This window comes from Phocoena phocoena, chromosome X (assembly GCF_963924675.1).
Source record: "Phocoena phocoena chromosome X, mPhoPho1.1, whole genome shotgun sequence".
NCBI lineage: Eukaryota > Metazoa > Chordata > Mammalia > Artiodactyla > Phocoenidae > Phocoena > Phocoena phocoena.
The window spans coordinates 116,500,892-116,520,572 of NC_089240.1; the positions used below are offsets into that span (position 1 = coordinate 116,500,892).

At 39.8% G+C, this 19,681-nt stretch overlaps 1 pseudogene; it reads left to right on the forward strand.

Annotated features, from left to right (window-relative positions):
* The first annotated feature begins 7,675 nt into the window (after positions 1-7,675).
* LOC136142273 (prefoldin subunit 4 pseudogene) lies at positions 7,676-18,876 on the forward strand (annotated as a pseudogene).
* The last annotated feature ends 805 nt before the right edge of the window (positions 18,877-19,681 follow it).

Consider the following 19,681-nt stretch of genomic DNA (forward strand, 5'->3'; position numbering starts at 1 on the left):
CATCCCTCATTTTGAAGACCATTGCTAGGCAGTGGAGAGTTATTGAGACTTGGTGAGCAGAGGAGTGACATAATAAAAACGGGTATTATCATTATATTAACTCAGTGCTACTATACAGAACGTGTTGCAAAGAGTAGTGACTGGTGGCAAGAGGAATAGTTAGAGGTTGTGTTTGTTTTTACTTCCATTTATTTATTTATTTTGGCTGCATAGGGTCTTTGTTGCTGTGCAGTCTTTCTCTAATTGCAGCGAGCAGGGGCTACTCTTCGTTGCGGTGCGCGGGCTTCTCATTGCGGTGGCTTCTCTTGTTGCCGAGCACGGGCTCTAGGGCGCATGGGCTTCAGTCGTTGTGGCATGCAGGCTCAGTAGTTGTCCCCTGTAATAGCAGGCAGATTCTTAACCACTGCACTACCAGGGAAGTCCCTTCCATTTATTTTTTAGTTAATATATTTAAGTAATATACACTCAAAGGACAATATATAAAGGAATAAAGAGGATAAAGTCCTCTTCCTCTCAACTTTCAGACCAACTCCTTAGCTAACTGTTAATAGTTTCTTGTGCATCATTCTGGATGGTTTCTATGTGGATGCAACATATGCACGCGTGCCTAGACTTGTCTATTTGCGTAAATGTGATTAACCGTTCACACTATTGTGAACATTGATTTTTCATTTAACAATATACCTTAGACATCTTCCCACACGTGTAAACAGAGAACCACCTGATTCCTTTTCAGGGCTACTGAGTATTCCACTACATGGATATGCCATGGTTTGTAAACCAGCTCTCTTTTTTTCCCCTATTTTTATCCTTATTAGAAAAAACTCCAGTGGCCATATGTGTACATATGTCTTGCATAGGGTTATTTTTAGAAGCAAAATTTGCTGAGTAGAAGCACATATCGGTTCCTATTGTTGCATAACACACTGCTCAGTCAAACACTAGCTGTTTGTTCATTCATGATTTCCTGGGTTGGCAGCTTGGACAGGGCTCAGGGGGCGTGGCTCATCTCTGCTCCCCACGATGCCAGATGGACCCACTCACGCATTTTCAGTCTGTTTGTGGGTTGTCTGCTCCTAGATGTCCCTCTCCCCTGTCAGGGGCCTCAGCATTAAGGACTGGGATGCCTGGACCCCTCTTTCTCACCTCATGATCTCTCTCTCCGTGTGGTGTCTCATCCTCAGAATTCGCCCGGGATGATTTACGAGGTTGTAGTGATACAAGCGAGTGAGAACAGAAGCTGAAAAGCTTCTTAAGGCCTAGAGTTGGAAGTCACACAATTTTTTTAATACATTTATTTATTTATTTGTTTGTTTGTTTGTTTTTGGCTGCATTGGGTCTTCGTTGCTGTGCGCGGGCATTCTCTAGTTGCAGCGAGCAGGGGCTACTCTTCGTTGCGGTGCATGGGCTTCTCATTGCGGTGGCTTCTCTTATTGTGGAGCACGGGCTCTAGGTGCGTGGGCTTCAGTAGTTGTGGCACGCGGGCTCTAGAGCACAGGCTCAGTACTTGCGGTGCACGGGCTTAGTTGCTCCACGGCATGTGGGATCTTCCTGGACCAGAGCTCAAACCCATGTCCCCTGCTTTGGCAGGCAGATTCTTAACCACTGCACCACTAGGGAAGTCCGGAAGTCACACAATATTAATTCTACCACATTCTATTGGTCAGAGAAAACTCATAGCATCCCAGACTAAAGGAGTGGGAAGATAAGTCACCTTTTGATGGAAGTTGCAACAATGTTACACGACAATGACACCTGTGTATAGAGATGGAAAAAGATGTTTAACCATCATTGTAAACAATTTTTGTAAACAATGCTCCCCAAAGGATGTGGACATTTTAATTTTGATGTATCTTTTCAATTAGGAGAATATTGTAATATTCAGATCACTGTAGAATAATAATGCAAGAATGATACAAGACACATTGTAAAGGAACTCACTAACTGATTAGATATGAGGTGCTAGGCAAGAACAGAAGATTCTTTTAATGTTGTTCAGAACTAGGTCTCTAACGTCATTGACCAAGTTTAGAATATTAGGACTGGGGGAGACCATAGGACTAATTTGTTCCAACCCCATCTAATGTTGAGATTCCCTCTTCAAACACATTCCTAACGTACTTGAGCACCTCCATTTGTAGGCACATCTCTGTCTCCTAGGATAGCCCATTCCTTTTTTGAAGAGTCCTGCTAAATGGGTCTCTCCTGATTTGAGCCAAATATTGCTTCCCTCCTCAGTCCTGCTGTTAATCTGTAGAGGCCAGAGAATGATTGCATTCATCCTTTGCCATAAGGGCTTCAACAACTGAAGTTCACTACTGTGTCCTCCTTTAGTCTTTTCTTCTCTTGATTAAACTTGCCCAGGTCCTTCTCCCATTTCCCATATCACGTAACTTCCAGAATTGTCATCCTCTCTAAGGATAGCAGAATTTGGATATGTTCCTCATCGTCAATCTCTCTCAAACTACAGTGTCCAGAACAGAACACAGTTCACAAGGATGGCCTGACTAGCATATAACAAAGCAGACCAATTAACTCTTTTTCTTGGACATGTCATTTTGGTTAATAAAACCAAGGCTGCACTAGCTTTTTGGGAAGCTACATCTTATACTTTACTCATTTCTACTTTCAGTACTTTCAGTTTCTTTTTTTCCAAGTATACTCCTTTCAGTACTGTGCCAGGAGTCACTTGAAAAATCCTATCCTTCCAAGCCAGGAGCTTTTTGCTAATTTTCCATGGACAATCCTTTATTTTTTAAAAAAAAATAGGTTTAATAAACTCTCATTCATATTCCTACAGAGTGATATTACCAGTACTTGGCCATTCTTTTCCCAAATGATAATTTATGCATTGCACGCTTTACAAGGGAAGGGAACAAAACATGAGGTGCTCTGCAAAAAATGCTATATCTTGCTTTCTGTCCTGAGGAAATACGTATGCTGGCTATTTTGTAATTTTTAAGTATAGAGGAAGCCCACTTCTCGCTGTCCCAAATGAGAAAGGGAAACTCCGATTAGACGTTAAGACTAAGATGAAATAAACAGGTGATGCCAACGGAGCTTGGTTCTTCTGAGAGAGTGAAGAAGGGTGGGGTTTATACTTTTCAGCAAGAAACATTATAAATAGGATTGAAAAACCATTACAGGTCAAAACTAATTGCTCTTTAATATTATCTCTATTATCTTTTGTTGAAAAATTCTTTTTTTTTTTGAGTTCAAAATCTTTCACTTGCTCCCTTATGAAAATAATCAGTTGATCAATTCAGAGCCTGGAAAGGAGAAGTATTCCCTCATCTTTGACTAAGAATTCCCCTAAAATAAGAACAGGCTTTTTCTCAACATAAATATAAAGTTTTATATTTATTTATATATCTGTATACATATAGCTGACTCACTTTGTTATACAGCAGAAACTAACACGCCATTGTAAAGCGTGTTAGACTCCAGTAAAGATGTTAAAAAATATATATTTATTTATATCAGTCAAGGTTCAGCTTTTAGATTCAGAGGAAGTGTTTAGCTTGGAAAGATCTTTAAGGCTCCTGATTATGTCACAAAAATACATTCACTGTCCTTGCCAAGTTCTTGTGATGAGCAGATTTTATACATATGTTATGGATGTCCTCCTCCAAGTCATTAAAAAATTGTTGAACAGGTCAAGACCAAATTTTCAGCTCTGATGTATGACACTAGAAAGTTCCCTCCAGGATTGCAGTGAGCCATAATCAGCATCTTTTGGCTACAGTAGATCGACCACGGCTGAATCCACCAAGCTCTACTGGGCATCCAGCCCATGCTTCTGTAACTCATCCAAAAGGACAACATGAAACACACCAATATCTGCTTTCCCAGTGAGATGCCATCTTTTTTCTTTCTCCCTGAATTCCTAGTTTTGAACTCAGCAAGTTTAAAGTTGTTCCACAGATTGGTGTTTATTTAACCCTTCATAAGGAAAGACATATCTAATGCAGAGATGTGTTTTTAAATGTCTGTAAAGTTCTCTAATCTAAAAATGCCAAATTCATCTATGCACCAAATAAAGTGAAGTAGCCCAATGCACACTATTCTTAGCTCAATCTGCCAAAGGACATTTGCATAATATCACAATGTACTGATTTCAGCTGTTTGTAATATCAGGCCCAGACGGAATAAGGCTAAGAAACAGAGTGGAAGTGGTGATAGATGCTACAATACTGCTTTTCATTAATGAGAAGTTTAAAGAATGACCTCTAAAAAAATAACACTTGTCAGAGCCTTAAATGGGTACTGTCTAAGGAGTATTGATTGATCTCGACTAGCCAGGAAATGAGAAAAAGGAGAGTCATAGTGGAACAATTCATCTTTGTCAATAAAAGGAATTTCTGTTTCTATTGGAAACCATTTCTCCCCTGGTTCATAGCATGCAGTCTTTAAGAATGGTATATTCTGTAGCAATTTGCATGTGTTACCTTGGAAAGTCCTCCAATTGCCAGAATTACGTGTGCTTATACTTGTCACCTTAAACCACTCTTAATCACATTCACCTACCAACGTGAAGTGCCATAGAAGTGAAATGTTGACCCAATGCACCCAAGAGTTGTTTAGTATGGTAACATTGAAAATGGGGAAAAGTTGTCATTTATGTCAATGAAAAGTAAAAATTACATTCTGTTATGTTGTCTAGATGGTATTGTTTTCATTAGAATGTAAGTCCCATGAGAGCAGGGATGTTACTTTGCTCAATGACATGTCCTCAGCACCTGGCAGAGTGCCTGGCACATAGCAGACACTCAATAATATCCGTGAGATGAATAAATGGATTAATGGATAACTTCTTCAATACACATATCTACTGAATGTCTACTATGGGCAAGGCACCAGAAAACATGCTGTTGGAAGTAGTCGTTCATTTATTCAGCAAATATTGAATGCCGACTATGTCTCAGGCACCGAACTAGGTTCTAAGGGTATAACTATGGAGAAGATGGAGTGTGCCTTCTTCGGAGCTTATAGCCCAATGACAAGTAGCCAGGAGTAAAAGATAGATTCTCTGCTCTTGGGAGCTAGCTATTTAAAAAATCAAGTTGGGGAGGCAAGACATAAACATAAGGAAGTTAAATAATGAAGAATTTAACCTATATAACACAAAGACTATCATCCTTCTTTAATGTATGATTCCAAGGCTTACAGACTCCACCTGCAACTAAGTTCATGTCCAGTTTTTTTTCTTTTCCTTTACGAGGGCTTCGCACTATTTTATTTTCATTTATCATTTTTTCTTTCCTGCATACTATAAACCCCCGACCAAACAGGAAGCAAAATAAAGTGTGATACATCTTGTTTACTTTAAAACATCACAACCTTTCTGCCTACACCACCAAAAGCAATCATACTTCAAAGTCCGTTGGCTGTATCATCTCAGCACTTTTAATTTAGATGTAGTTACATTTGCATAACAGTTTAGCTGTGAATTTGGCAGGAAATCTCTGAAGAGTTATTTTGGTTCTACAGAGAGCGTGCCCAATGTCTAATAAGCAGATCTCCTGTGCAGTATTGCATTTTTATCTTCACAAAAAAAGTACCCTGGAGGCTCATACCTTGGCAAAAGCTTTTTTTGCTAACCAATAATATGATTAGCAGCATTGTTTTTCCTGAGAGTGATAATGTGGTAAAGCCTGTTGAGTTTTTGAAACCATAGTAACAATACAGGAGAAACTCAATGAAAGTGATATTTTAAAATTTTTGTACGGTTTACTTTTCTGATTATAAAAGAAATGCATATTCATAGTTATATATTTGGAAGATACAGAAAAATAGAGAGAGGATAAAGATCACTCATAATCCTACCACCTGAAGCTAAACAGTCTAATATATTGGAGTAAGTTGTTCTAGTTATTTTTTTTCGCTCTGTGTGTGTGTGTGTGTGTGTGTGTGTGTGTGTGTGTGTGACAAACTCAGAAGTGTATGCTACAGGCCAAGGGCAAAAAAACACGTTATCTCACATGTGCTTCTGACTGATTATTAGAGACTACTCATGGACTAAAGCGGATTCTAAGGCAAGGACACCGTGAGGATTAATAATGGCTGCCTTCTTTCCTTCATTCTTTCATCCTTTGTTTCTTTTTAAAAAAATTTTTTTTTTAATTACAGAAAATTTCAAACATAAAACAGAATAAGCAAAATAATGGGAAACCCCATGTACCCATTACCTAGCTTCCACAAGTATCAACATTCTGCCATTTTTGTTTCATCTATATCTCCCGCCCAATTCCCAAGCTACTTGATTATTACATTTGTACACTTCTTTTATTGGTAAGAATGGCATATGTTAAAATGTACGTATTTCAACTGCACAATTTTGAAAAATGGATACATCCATGTAATCTACACCCATGTCCAGAGTTCCCTTTGCAATCAATCCTGCCCCTCCTCCATGGGCAACCAGAATTCTGACTCATCTAGAACTTCATATACATATCCAAATACATATACATAAACTTATACACAGACATAAACATATACATGTACATAAACATATACATATACAGTATGTTCTCTTTTGTGTCTGGGTTCTTCATTCAGCATAGTACCTGTGAGATCCATCCATGTGATTGTGTGTTTCAGAAGTTCGTTTTGGTTTTTGCTGAATGAATGAAGATACAATGGTTTGTTTATCCATTTTTCTGAGCTATTTCCAGTTTGGGCTCTTATGAATAAAAGTGATGTAAACATTCTGGTGCACATTGTGTGTGTGCTTGTGTGTGTGGGTGGGTAGATATAATTTTATTTTTCTTGAATAAATACCCAGAAGAAGAATGGCTGGGTCACAAAGCAGGAGTATGTTAGTTTTATAAGAAACGGTCATGGGGCTTCCCTGGTGGCGCAGTGGTTGGGAGTCCGCCTGCCGAAGCAGGGGACGCGGGTTCGTGCCCCGGTCCGGGAAGATCCCACATGCCGCGGAGCGGCTGGGCCCGTGAACCATGGCCGCTGAGCCTGCGCGTCCGGAGCCTGTGCTCCACAATGGGAGAGGCCACAACAGTGAGAGGCCCACGTACCGCAAAAAAAAAAAAAAAAAAAGAAACGGTCAGACTTTTTTCCAAAGTGGTTGTAACCTTTTCCCACATCACCAACAATGTAGGAAAGTTCTAGTTGTTCTACATTCTCACACACATTACGTATTATCAACCATTCCAGAGAGTATGTTAGTGTTACATGCTGGTCCAGTCATTAGGATGACCTAACACCCACACTTCTAGGTTAAGGTCGCAATGTCTATGGTGTCGCGAGGGCTGCTTCCTGACCAGCTAGCGGCTGCGTTATGGAGACAGAGTTGGCGGGAATAAGCACCGGTGACGGTGTCTTGGAAGGCTCAGGACAGCTGAACGATCAAGCTAGGTCTACAGAGCAAACCATCATGCTGGAAATAGAAGCTGTCAGAACTCTTGTGGGCTTAGGAAGCATACACCCTCCTGCCGCACGGAAACCAAGCCGCACTTCCCTGAGAGCCACGTGGACCACCGCGCGCACGAAAAGCGCTCTGCCCAGCACCTGAGCTTGTCCACGCAGGTTCTCCTCTCTGCCATTCTCTAATACATGAGCTCCAGCCACCAGCAACGGCAGGATTTGGAGGGCAGTGGCCGACAACTCGCAGCTCAGTCACCTCTTTGAAGATGACACCAATTCTCAGGTTCGTGAAATGTTGTATCGCAGGAAGGACAGCTGGTGCCTGGGCCCCAGCGCCCGGAAGGAGTCCCACATGGCCTCATCCAGCGCCAAAACCTCTCACGGCAGAAGAAGCCCTGTGCTGCTAACACCTGTCCAGGTTATTCAAGAATTTAAATCCGTGGGCATGCTTGTGGCTCCTGTCACCTGTAATCCTACTAACTTGAAGGTGTGTGTGAGGCATCCAAGAGAAGATGATTCCACAGAGAGCTGGAGGGATAGAGGATGTGGTCAGTGGGGTGGGGGGGCTTGAATCAGGGGTTCCAGAGGAGCGGTTTCCAATGGTAACGGTGAGGGGAGTGACCCCGGCGGGGGGACTACCGGGTTGAGGTGGTGGGGAAAGAGGACTCCCTCATTGGCTCTGAGAAAGTAAGGGCTTGACACCAGGAAGTCGGCTGCGTGCATTGTAGGCACAGTTGACTTCCCAGAGTGATGGTGGTAGCTGAGGCGGAGCTGAACATGACTAGGCTACAGAAGGCTCCATTCGTAGTGGGCAAATGTCTACAGGTCAGAAGGGAACAGCAATGGGGACGGGGAGCAGAGGGCTGCACAGCAATTGGCATGAACTTGGGGCAGAGACTTACACAGGAAGATTGAGGAGTGATGGAAGAAATATTGGTTTAGCCAAAAAGTTTGTTTGGGTTTTTCTGTAACATCTATGGTCATGCTGATTTCATTGATTATTTATACCCTGCCTCATTCCCAAAAAAGGACTCGAAGCAGGGATTATTGGTTAATCCCATGATTCTTTCTGTGGAATATATCCTTCGGTCCTCTCTTGTGAAAACATAAATAGGAATATTACATATAAGCCACTCTCTGGCCTTAAGGCATGCAATTCAAGCAGTTCTTAATGATTATTAAATATTAATGAATGGATTTATTTCTTTTTCAAACTTTTTACGTGCTGTCTGTCTTGCGGGATTTTAGTTCCCTGACCAGGGATTGAACCTGGTCATGGTGGTGAAAGAGCCGAGTACTAACCACTGGACCGCCAGGGAACTCTCCATGAATAGATTTATTTGTTAATGTATTCCATTGTAAATACAATGATTAATCTCATTCTCAGATGAAACACCAATAAGTCTAATGATCTTATATTTGATAGAGCACCATAGAATTATCAGTAGTTGAATAACTGTTTTAATAAGTATATTCTACGTAAATTCTGTTCCAAGTGGTGAACTCAAAAGAAAATACATAGGAGGGGTGGGGGAAGGAAGCATTGGGAGTTTGGGGTTAGCAGAAGCCAACTATTATATAGAGACTGCATAAACAACGAGGTCCTACTGTATAGCCCAGGGAGCCATATACAATATCCTGTGATAAACCGTAATGGAAAAGAATATAAAAAAGAATGCATGTATATGTATAACTGAATCACTTTGCTGTACAGCAGAAATTAACACAACATTGTAAATCAACTATACTTCAATTAAAGAAAAAGAAAATACAATTCTTAGAAACACTTTCATGCCCTGTATTAAGTTAAAAATAGCTGTCACATCACATGGTGTGGAAATCTGAGATTCATTTTTATGAACAGTAACTATTCACCCTCCCCTGTGAGTGTCAACATTTGAGGTTTTCACTCGACCATCGGATGCTCAAAGACAACCCTCTGCTGCTTCTGGGCCTTTTCATAGAGGGCTGGTAAGAGGCTGTCCAGATAACCTGAATAACAGAATTAGATGGGCTGGGTTCAAGATAGCAGTTCACCACTTACTGGCCATGTGATCTTGGACATCCATTTATTCCCTCTAAACATGTTTCCTCATCTGTAAAATGGGAATAATAAGAGTTCTGTCATCTTTGGGTTTTCACAAGGATTAAGGCAATGTTTGCCTGTAAACTGCAGTTTAGCACAGTGCCTAGCACAGAGTACCCTTAACGAGTAGCCACATGCAGCTTCTTCCATAAATACTAGACGTTTAGGCGTGCTTCCCTAAGGTGCAGCTGGGTCCAGTTCTCACATGATGACTGGATGCTTGGGCCACTGGCTCTGAAAACCATACCCTGCTAAACGTCGTGGAGAGACAAAGGAGTGCGATGAAGGTAAGTCAGAGTTAGAACAGAGAACTAGACGGTCCAGACACAGGTTTCCTCTTGTCTCCCCACTGCCTGGTGATCTACTCTCTCTCTCTGCTTTCCACCACTTGTCCAAGCAGAAGGACCCATCTTGGCCTTTGCCTGCTACACAGCAGTCTCCTGAGAATAAAAGAAATAGTATTAGGATTGGCTTTACAGCTCTTTGCAATATGTGCTTGTTATAGAGCCAAGAAACCTTTCTTGCCACATAATTTCATTAAACACCATACTCACAGATCACTCATTGTCCAGATGTTCACACCACAAACTTGTGATTCGTTATAGGCACCCCTGAAGCCCTCCTAGCATTAGCCAAGCCCAACCCTTACTCTGCTCTTCGTTGCAGTTGACAAGCAGGCCTGTGCCCAATAACTGCCTGTGGAGATTCACCTTCAAGACTGCTACCACCACCCCATCCCAAAATGAAGTATCTGTTTGTCCAGGGCATTGGTTTCTCATATTATGGTGCCCTTCAGCCTACAGTGAATGCCTCTATGGTGGGTAATGCCAGGAAATTAATCATTATACTAAGAACATAGCATGTTGGCTAAATAGCTAATTTTTTAAAACTGCTTTTTTGACCTATAGTTGTTGCTTGTAGCACAAAACATAATCTCCTGGATATGTCACTGAGCAACACAACAAAGGATATTAATGGTGTCAAGAAGCCATAGCTGGTGGGTAAACCATGTCAAGGTTAGCGATTCTCTGTGGCCGGGTCATCAGTCCTTACAGTCCATGAAGCGGCCAAGAAGTACTCCTGTAAGGAGGCAGGCTTCTGAGGTCTTTCAGACACCCTTTGATTTCTGTGGTGAAGCTTGGAAGCCGAGCATTTAGGAGCTCATGTTGGAAAGCCCTCTGGGGAGTCACATAGGTGTGGGAGAATCAGCAATACTACCATGCCTTTAAAGAATTATGTTTCAGGGCTTCCCTGGTGGCGCAGTGGTTGAGAGTCCGCCTGCCGATGCTAGGGGACGCGTGTTCGTGCCCCGGTCCGGGAAGATCCCACATGCCGCGGAGCGGCTGGACCCGTGAGCCATGGCCGCTGAGCCTGCGCGTCCGGAGCCTGTGCTCCACAATGGGAGAGGCCACAACAGTGAGAGGCCCGCGTACCGCAAAAAAAAAAAAAAAAAGAATTATGTTTCAGCTATGCTTGTGGTTTTTACAGGAAACCTGGAGACCATGACAAACATAGCATCTGGCCTAGAGCCTGCCTATTCATTTCCTAAATGGTATCTTGTGAGGAGGAGAACTTTTTAATTTTTATGAAATATAATTTTTCAATATTTAATCTTACTTTCTGTTAATATGGTGAATTATGTAGAATATTTTTACCTTATATTGCTAGGATAATTCCACTCAGTCATGAAGTATTTTATATTTTACATATTGCTAGATACAATTGCTAATACTTGATACAATATTTTTGGATTTGTGCTTCCCTTATTGGAATGCCTTTGACAAGTTTTAGTATCAGGGTTATTCTATTTTCTGAAAGACCTTGTGTAAAATTGTTATTATTTCTTTTTGAGATGTTCAATAGAATTTACCAGTGAAATAATTTGAGCCTGGGGTTTTGTTTGCATAGATGTTTCTAATAATAATTTCAATTACTTTGACACATATAAGGCTATTCAGATTTTCTATTTCATCTTGTATCAGTTTTGACCGTTTTGTTTTTCAAGTGCATTTTATCTCGTTTGTCTAATGTATTGGCATACTATTTCCCTTTTGACATCTGTAGAATCTATAGGGATATCTGCTCCTTCATTCCTAATACTGGTTGTTTGGTTTTATTCTCTCTCTCTCTTTTTTTTTTTTTGGTCTGTCTTGCTAGGGTTTCATCGATTTTATTAACCTCTTAAAAAAACCAACGTTTGACTTAGTACAATTTTTATATTTTTCATTTCATTGATGTCTGCTCTTATCTTGATAATTTCCTTTCTACTAACTTTGGATTCAGTTTGGTATTATTTTTTCTAGGATCATAAGATAGAAATGTAACAATTATTTTTACCCATTCTTTTTCTGTAATATAAGCATTTATTATGAATTAATTCCAAGCATGCTTTAGCTGCCAATAACAAAGTTTGCTATTTCGTATTTCCATTTTCTTTCCATTTGAAATATTATCTACCTTCCCTTTTGATTTATTTGTGCCATGAGTTATTTAGAAATATGTCGTTTTATTTCCAAATAATTAGGGCTTCTCTAGCTTTATTATTGTAATTGATATCTAATGTACTTTCATTGCAATCAGAAAAGTAAACTCTCAAAACAAACTTCTGAAATGTATTAAAACTTGATTTATGTCCTTGTATATGGTCTATGTTGGTGTACATTCCATACGTATGTAAAAAGAAAGGAGGATGTATATTCTGCAGTTGTTTGGTGTTGTATTTTATAAATGCCAGTTTGGTTAAAGTGGTTGATAGTGTTCTACAAATCTTCTGTATGCTTACTTATTTTCTGTCTAGCTCTATCAGTTATTGAGATGGGGTGTTTACTTCTGATTATGTTTGTGTGTTTATCTTTTTCTCTCTTTAATATAGACAAATTTGTTTCATTGACATTTTTGGCTGTGTTTTAGGCACACGTAGAGTTAGAATTTTTATGTCCTCCTAATGTATTGTTTATTATCATTAAGAAATGCCCCTCTTTCTCTCTAATAAAACTATTTATTTTGAACTGTATTTAGTATAGTCACTCTGGATTTCTTATAGTATTATTTATATATTATTTTCCATCTTTTAGCTTTCAACCTATTTGTGAATGTTCATTTAAAGTTCATTTTTTGTAGATATAGGTAGGTCCACCTGTTGTTTTGTCTGTTTAAACTATATTTTTTACATTTCGCCCCAGCTTTATTGAGATATTATTGTCATATAATGTACATAAGTTCAAGGTTTACAACATGATTTGATACACATATATATTACAAAATTATTACCACCATAAGGTAACACCTCCATCCCCTCATATAACTACCACTTCTTTTCTGTGGGGAGAATATTTAAGATCTACTCTCTTAACAATTTTCAAATATATAATACAGTATTGTTAATTATAGTCACCATGCTGTGTATCAGATCTCCAGAACTTAGTCATATTTTATTTAGTTGGGAGTTTGTACATTTGACCAACATCTCTCCATTTTCCCTACCCCCCAGCCCCTGCAAACACCACTCTACTCTCTATGAGTTCAGCTTTTTCAGATTCTGCATATAAGTAAGAATATACAGTATTTGTCTTTCTCTGTCTGACTTACTTAATGTAGCATAATGCCCTCAAGATTCATCCATGTTGTCGCAAAGAGCAGGATTTCCTTCTTTTTTGTGGCCGAATAATATTCTAGTGTGTGTGTGTGTGTGTGTGTGTGTGTGTGTTAAATGTGATATATATATATATACATATCTCATATTTTCCTTATCAATTCATCCATCAGTGGACATTTAGGTTGTTTCCATGTCTTAGCTATTGTGAATAATGCTGCAATGAATGTGGTATGGATATTTCTTTGAGACAGTGTTTTCATTTCCTTCAGATGTACACCCAGAAGTGTGATTGCTGAATCACATCGTATTTCTATTTTTAGTTTTCTGAGGAACCTCCATACCATACCAATTTCCATTCCCACCAACAGTGCAAGAGGGTTCCCTTTCCTCCACACCCTCATCAGCACTTATCTCTTGTCTTTTTGACAACAGCCATTCTGACTGGTGTGAGGTGACATCTCATTGTGGGTTTGATTTGCATTTCCCTGATGATTAGTGATGTTGAGCAACTTTTCATGTACCAGTTGGCCATTCATATATCTTCTTTAGAAAAACATCTATTCAAGTCCTTTGCCCATTTTTGAATCAGATTGGTTAGGTTTTTGGTTTTGGGTTTTTGCTTTTTTTTTTTTGCTATTGAATTGTATGAGTCCGTTACATATGTTAGATATTAACCCCCTATCAGAGAGATGGCTTGCAAATATTTTCTCCCATTCTATAGGTTGCCTTTTTATTTTTCTGATTTCTTTTGTTGTACAGAGCTCTTTAGTTTGATATCATCCCACTTGTTCATTTTTGCATTTGTTGCTTGCACTTTTGGTGTCATATCTAAAAAATCTTTGCCAAGACCAATGTTAAGGAGCCTTTAAGCCTCATTACAGTGTCCTTTACTCAAGATTTAATATATCTCCTCTGCTATGGTGCTATCTTCCTGACAACTCTACCGTATGCCCTTTGTGAGATGAAGTTTTTCACTCTGGCTGGTGAGAACACAGAATACTCCCATCCCTATGGGAGCTTTGGAAATTGTTCAGCCTAATGGTTTACAGTGATTCTATTTCCTGTGCCTGGTAGTTTCCTCTCATGCATGCACAGGAGTAATAAGCCTAAGACTCAAGGGAACACTTCTGCAGACCTCTGGAGTTTTCCCTCTGCAGCTTTCTCCTCTCTGGTACTCTGTCCCATGATTACCAGCTGCTTAGGCCTCCCTGAATCTTGTTCTTTGACTTTTCAAATTCAGGCCGTGTTTGGGTTCCCCCTCACTCTGCGCTGTAGCTTGAAAACACCTCCCAGCAATAAGTTGGGGCAACTGGGGGGAGCACCTCATTTATTTCTTTTCTCTTTATGATAATAGTCCTGTGCTTCCTGTTGTCCAGCCTGAAAACAATTGATTCATTTATTTATCCAGTTTTATAGTTGCTTAAGCCAGGAGAGTAAATCTGATCCTGATCACTCTACTGTGGATGACTGTAGAACTCTGTGACAAATTTCATGGCTTCTTATTTCGTGTTGATCTTTTTTTAAAATTTTTTTTTTTTTGCGGTACACAGACCTCTCACTGTTGTGGCCTCTCCCACTGCAGAGCACAGGCTCAGCGGCCATGGCTCACGGGCCCAGCCGCTCCACGGCACGTGGGATCCTCCCAGACCGGGGCACGAACCCATGTCCCCTGCAACGGCAGGCAGACTCTCAACCACTGCACCACCAGGGAAGCCCTCGTGTTGATCTTTTAAAGCTTTTCTTTTTTTTCTTTAAGTACAGCAAGCGTAGCTCTTTTATATTTGATTACACATTGTTCCAATTTCCCAGGTCTTTGTGGATTATGATTTTTCTATTGTTGTATAACAAGTTACTACAAATTTAGTCACTTAAATCAACAACCAATTACCAGCTCACAGTTCTGCCTGTCAGAAATTCAGGCAGAATTCTTTGCTTGGGGTTTCACACATCTAAAATTCAGGATTTGGGCTGGCTGCGTGCTCATGTGTAGCTGAGAGTCTTCTTCCAAGCTGACATTGTTGTGACAGAATTAAATTTCTTGCAGTTGTAGGACTGAGTTCGCAGTTTCCGTGTTGACTGTCAGCTGGGGGGCGCTCTTGTTCCCAGATACTGTCTGCATCCCCTGCCACGTGGCCTTCTCCATCTTCAGAGCCAGCAACAGAGATTCTCCCTTGTGCCAAATCCCTCTCATGCTTCAAATCTCTTCATCAGAAAGAGTCCAGTAAATTATCCTCTGTAGGCCTGATTAAGTCAGGCCCACTGAGGATAATCTCCTTATCTTAAAGTCAGCTGATTTGAGACCTTAATTATGTCTGCAAAATCCCACTACAGCAGCACCTAGATTAATGTTTGATTGAATAACTAGGGCAGGAATCTTGGGGACTTAGAATTTTGCCTACCGCATTTGGTATGTTTCTATTGCCTATTGTTTCACTTGATTCTTGCTCATGGTGTCCTGTTTCCTAATGTATCTAGTTCTAGTTGCCTGTTTACTTGATATTTTATTAGAAGCTTTATTAACAGGAATTATATGAGGCCTAGAATGATAGCTTCCTCCTCCAGAGGACTTTTTGTTTGCTTACAGGAGGGGCCTGTGGGCATTACTTTTCCAGGAACACCTTAATACAAATTTAAGGTGTGTGTTTGTCCAGACCACCCAAGACCATTAGTGGTCTGGTTTACTTCTGGTTCACCTCTACCCTGAGGATATAACCCTTTGGTGTGGCAACTTAAGAGTGGCTGGTAATTTATTCAGTCTTTTCCCCGCTACGAGGACCCTGGGATTTGATCACTGTCCTCCTCATGCCAGGATGTTGCCCAAAATGCAGGGCTGCTTTTTCAGGTCAGTTTCACAGTTGTTTCTCTCACAGTGGAAAATACACTCAGAGCCAATGTGGCTCTGAGTGTTGGGATTCCCTCTTCGTTCTCCTCCTAGATTTTGGTTATTTCTCTAGTTCTTTTGTGCTTTAATAATATGTTTTATATTGCATCTAACTTGTTTTAGATGTACTCTATAGAAGATTATTCTGATTGTCTAGCTGCCAGTTTTAGAAGTGGATGCTATCGCCATTGTTTTCTAGTTTTAATGTTATTTTTAAGGAACTTGATGCCATTTTGATTCCTGTTCCCTTGTATGTGACCAGTTATTTTTTTCTCCGTGGAACATTTTAGGACCCAGCTCTGGTTTTGTATAATTTCATGATGATGTGCCTAGTATGGGTAATTTTTCCCTTTGTGCTGAGCACTTAGTGGGTTCTTTTGATCTGGAAACTCATATCCTTCAGTTCCAGGAAGTTGTCTAATATACTTTGTAATTTCCTTGTCTATGATTTTACTATTCTCCCTTTCTAAAACTTTAAGTAATTGGATGTTTGGCTTCTTGTAATGATCCTCTAGTTTTCTTGTCTTTATTCCCTTGTATTCCCTTTATTCCCCTTTTCTCTTTTTCTTCTATTTCACTGAGATTTGCTCAAATTTATCTTCCAATCTTTCATTAAATTTTCACATCAGCAATTACATATTTAATTTCTGAGAGCTCTACCTTGTTTTCAGAATATTCCTTTAAAATACCATCCTGTTTGGGGCTTCCCTGTTGGCGCAGTGGTTGAGAGTCCGCCTGCCTATGCAGGGGACACGGTTTCGTGCCCCAGTCCATGAAGATCCCATGTGCCGTGGAGCGGCTGGCCCCGTGAGCCATGGCCGCTGAGCCTGCGCGTCCAGAGCCTGTGCTCCGCAACGGGAGAGGCCACAACAGTAAGAGGCCGCAAAAACAAACAAACAAACAAAAAAACCCATCCTGTTTATGCTCAGTGATGGGATTTTCTCTGATTATCAGGGGATATAAATTACAATGTCATTTAAAGTTTTCTTTTATTCAATGCATTATCTCTATTTCCTCCAAGTTCTTTACTTTTATTCATTCTGAACTCTGTTGTTAATATTAGAGTCTTTGCTTGAATGTGTAGTGATTATTTGCTATCCATTCATATTTATTAGTGAGTTACTAAAAATCTCACTGGAATTTCTACATTTGGGGACCAAGACTTTCTGTATGTGAAATGACCATGAATCAGGAACCTGACTCTTGGTGGGAGACAGCTAAGTGTGTGTGTGTGTAGCATTTTGTTTAGGCCAGTTTTCACAAAGAGGATTTCTCTGATCTCTAATCTTTGGGGCCCCTGTTTTGGGAGCCAACAGAGAAAACGGGGCTGTGGACTCTCAATGTTCAATATGAAAACTTGTAACTAATTCCCTTATTTTCAGTATAGAACCTTACTTCAGGCCTCATCAGTTCAATCTGGTATCCTCCAGTCCAAAATCCCTCCTGTCATTTCACTCTTTTGTCTTTTCTCTATATATCTGCTTCGTTCCTGTAGTGACAAAGTGACTTTCTCTGAAATCTCTTAGATTTCCCTCTTCCATATCATTTACTTGCATGAGGCTGTGGTATATCATGGTGGCAACTCCCAGCCAGCATTCTATTATATTTTTTTTCAATCATATAAGTGTTCCAGTGTATCGATGTTTCAAATTCAAGTTCTTAGGAAAAAGAATCAAATTAACCCAACTTAGACCAGGGGTTCCATTTTGGTCGTATCAGCTGCAAGGGGGGAAAGCAGGTCATCTACAGCTTATAGAAACCTTTTTAAACTTCTATATAGCAGAAAAACATCATAAACAAAATTAAAAGGCAAAGTACAAGCTGGGAAAAAATTTGCAATCCATATAAGAGACAAAGGGTTAATAGATGCATAGATGAGGAGACAATACATACGAATAGAACTAAAATAAACACCTGATAGCAGAAAAATGGGTAAAGGGCTTGAAAATGCCATTCACACTAGTGACAAGTAAATATATGGGAAAACATTCAACACCAAACAGTAATAAAAGCAATAAAATTTAAACAGAAAAGTTTTTACCTATGACATAAAAAGGAATAATGATATTCAGGATTAATGGTAGCCCATGTAAGTAGTCACCCTCAGACACTGCTGATAAATTTGTAAACTGAAATTGGTATAATCTTTCTTGAGGCTTTTTGGTATCATATCTAAAAGGAATTAAAAGGAAGCATTCCTGGAGCGCTTGGTGTGCTGGGCACTTGGGCAGAGGCTGGGGGTTGGCTGCAGGGAGCTGGGGGGCGTGGGATGCTGACAGTATGCAGCTCTGAGGCCCGGTATGGAGCCCCAGGGACCTGAGGTGAGGTACCCAACCAACCACGATGGGGCACCAGTGCCGAGGCTCTCAGTGGGCTTTAGACCACCCTTCCCTTTGCTGAGAGTGCTCCTGGGGAGTCTGAGGACCTCACAGTCAAGGCCTTGCCCTTAGGATCTGCTAAGCCAAAGGTCCCATTGACTGCATCAATCATCATGGCAGGCACTTCACCTGGATTATCACATTTAACCCTCACAAATCCATGGAGTGAGTGCTACTATTACCCTGGGTCTTGCAGAAGATGTCAATATTACTTTTGAAGATCAACAAGAGATAATTTTGCATGGACTGACTAGAAGAACAGAGCTAAAGGAAGAAATAGAAGTGATAAAGCAACAATTCCAAAAGCTAGAAGATGCTTGTGATGACATCACGCTGCCAGATGACTACTTAATGACACCTTATCCAATTGGTGATGCTTTCACTAGCCGTTTTCAAGAAGAAACACCATAAATGGTAGAAGAAAAATTTGCAAGAGGAAAATGACATCTTAGAATTCATAGTGGAATCAAATCAGCAAGTGTGAGCAGATTGGAAAGTTCAATTACATGCCAAAATTAGGATCAATATAAACCTCAAAGCTGATGAGCATTAAAAGTTCTATACCTTTTTTTTTGGCCATGCCACGTGGCATACAGGATCTTACTTCCCCAACCAGGGCCCGAATCTGGGCCCCTTGCAGTAGAAGCATAGAGTCCTAACCACTGGACCACCAGGGAATTCCCAATATACTTTAAAATTTTTATTTAATACATCCAAATATTGTTTAACATGAAAAAATAAGCATTTCTTTTGACCCAGCAATTTCACTTCTAAAAACTGCATCCTAAGAAAAATAAACATAGATGTATATTAAAAGCGACACGTGTTCAACAGAATATTACTGACAATAGAGAAAAACAGTAAACAACCTTAATGTCCAACAATAGGAGACCAGTTAAAGATATGTATGGCACATGCATGCAATGGAATAATGGAATATAATATGTATGCTGTATATAATAATGGAATATATTTATTCACTATGCACATACATATTTATTAACATTCATGTTCTGAACATATTTAATGACATGAATTATGTCATTTTAAACCTAAAAGCAAGTTACAAAATTTTATATATCTAACATGCTCTTATTTTTGTAAAAAATAGAATAATGCATAAAAACGAAAGGCTACACATTCTCAAGCTAATAATAGTTATCTCTGGGTAGTGACATTAGGAGTCATTTTACTTTTTTCTTTGTAGTTTTTTTAATTTTCAGAAATTCCACAGTGAACACATATCCCTTCTGTAAATATGAAAAACAAGTAAATGTTATTTTATGTATTAAATAAAGAGATCTTGTATTGTGGAACAATTTATTGGTTACTTCAAAGCACAGGCGGTCTTACAATAG